The following is a 2,500-nucleotide window of genomic DNA, read 5'->3' as shown; positions in this document are numbered from 1 at the left end:
AGGCGCGTGCAGGCAAGCGGAAGCGCACGAGGTAGCCGAGTCAGCGCCGCTGGGCAGGGTTCGGGGGAAGCGACGAATAACATTCAAGGGACAGCCAGATGCGTGAGGTGCTTCGGGCGATAGCCGAACAGCCGCACCGTCTTAAGCAACACGCCCAACCCACACCGCATCGGGCACCGTCGTACGTCGACCCTAGACGTAGGGCGAGCACGACACGTTGCCCCTCGGGAGTGGACACGAACAGGTAACCGTCTTCCGCAACGTGCCCCCTCAAAGTGCTGGGACGAGCACGTCGCGTTGCCCCCTGCCCACGACACCCGCTGCCGCACGCATATCCATCATCCGCGTCGTGCGCCACACTAGGCCTGGCCAAGCGTCGGGCTGCGCAAGCCGCGTTGCCCCTCGCGGGGGCGCACAGGCCGCCCGCCGATCCCACGTCGTGCTCGGACTTGGGATGATCCCCCTAGTCCTGGGCCGAGCACAAGGTGTTGCCCCGAGCGTGTGCCCAAGGCACAACTCCACAACGCCATGCTCCCTAGGTGGTGCCTAGGTGGGCCGTGCACGGACGTGTTTCCCTTCTTGTTGGTCCTTCGGTGATCGGGGTTCGCAGCAGCCAGACGCCCGTGCTCGACCTTGGACCCGGGGCGGGGGACCCCGGCGGCACACCACAACCACAACGTGCTTGCTAGTGTGCCTAGGGGATGGCAAGGCAACGTGCATCTTGCTGGCATTGCGCCCAGCAAGCCTTTGGGCAACTCGAGTTTCAGCAGCACGACACCCCTCCCCACTATAATAGGCTGCCGAGCCATTACCAAAGTGCCACGGGTAGACGTCCTTTTCCTTGAGGAGACATACTCAAGGAAAGTGCTCTAGAGGTCGAATTTTGACGCCGTTTTTTGCAAAAACCTCTAGAAAAATAAGATCTTTCCATCCTCCAAATTTGGTGAATTTACACCGTGCCGATTTTTTTTGACGATTTTTTTACCGCCCGGAATGCCGGAAATTCAAAAAAAATGAAAAACGGAGCAAACCTGCAATTTTTGACCTGGATTTTTTTGTGCAGCCTTCACATAATATTACCAAGGTTCCCTCAAAATTTCACGAAAAATGCACGAGCCAATTCTGAGATATGAAAATTTGGCTCCTCCGTTGCAACGCTCCGAGCCATCGTTGCAACGGCGGGTGCCTCCGTGGGGGCGGGGGAGCCCGGCGGCACACCACAACCACAACGTGCTTGCTAGTGTGCCTAGGGGATGGCAAGGCAACGTGCATCTTGCTGGCATTGCGCCCAGCAAGCCTTTGGGCAACTCGAGTTTCAGCATCACGACACCCCTCCCCCCTATAATAGGCTGCCGAGCCATTACCAAAGTGCCACGGGTAGACGTCCTTTTCCGTGAGGAGACATACTAAAGGAAAGTGCTCTAGAGGTCGAATTTTGACGCCGTTTTTTGCAACAACCTCTAGAAAAATAAGATCTTTCCATCCTCCAAATTTGGTGAATTTACACCGTGCCGATTTTTTTTGACGATTTTTTTACCGCCCGGAATGCCGGAAATTCAAAAAAAATGAAAAACGGAGCAAACCTGCGATTTTTGACCTGGATTTTTTTGTGCAGCCTTCACATAATATTACCAAGGTTCCCTCAAAATTTCACGAAAAATGCACGAGCCAATTCTGAGATATGAAAATTTGGCTCCTCCGTTGCAACGCTCCGAGCCATCGTTGCAACGGCGGGTGCCTCCGTGGGGGGCGGGGGAGCCCGGCGGCACACCACAACCACAACGTGCTTGCTAGTGTGCCTAGGGGATGGCAAGGCAACGTGCATCTTGCTGGCATTGCGCCCAGCAAGCCTTTGGGCAACTCGAGTTTCAGCATCACGACACCCCTCCCCCCTATAATAGGCTGCCGAGCCATTACCAAAGTGCCACGGGTAGACGTCCTTTTCCGTGAGGAGACATACTCAAGGAAAGTGCTCTAGAGGTCGAATTTTGACGCCGTTTTTTGCAACAACCTCTAGAAAAATAAGATCTTTCCATCCCCCAAATTTGGTGAATTTACACCGTGCCGATTTTTTTTGCCGATTTTTTTACCGCCCGGAAAGCCGGAAATTCAAAAAAAATGAAAAACGGAGCAAACGTGCGATTTTTGACCTGGATTTTTTTGTGCAGACTTCACATAATATTACCAAGGTTCCCTCAAAATTTTAGAAAAAATGCACGAGCCAATTATGAGATATGAAAATTTGGCTCCTCCGTTGCAACGCTCCGAGCCATCGTTGCAACGGCGGGTGCCTCCGTTGCAACGAAACCAGCCAACGATGCACCTAACCCAGCATCCGTTGCAACGCACCCTGCCTCCGTTGCAACGCGCCCAGCCAACGTTGCACCGTCCCCAGCATCCGTTGCAACACCCCCAGCCAACGTTGCAACGCGCCCTGCCTCCGTTGCAACGCTCCCAGCCAACGTTGCAACGTGCCCTGCCTCCGTTGCAACGTCACCAG

Source organism: Arachis ipaensis, chromosome B7 (assembly GCF_059453495.1).
Source record: "Arachis ipaensis isolate K30076 ecotype BB chromosome B7, ASM5945349v1, whole genome shotgun sequence".
Lineage (NCBI taxonomy): Eukaryota > Viridiplantae > Streptophyta > Magnoliopsida > Fabales > Fabaceae > Arachis > Arachis ipaensis.
The sequence above is the reverse complement of the archived record's forward strand: the minus strand, read 5'-3'. Positions refer to the sequence as shown.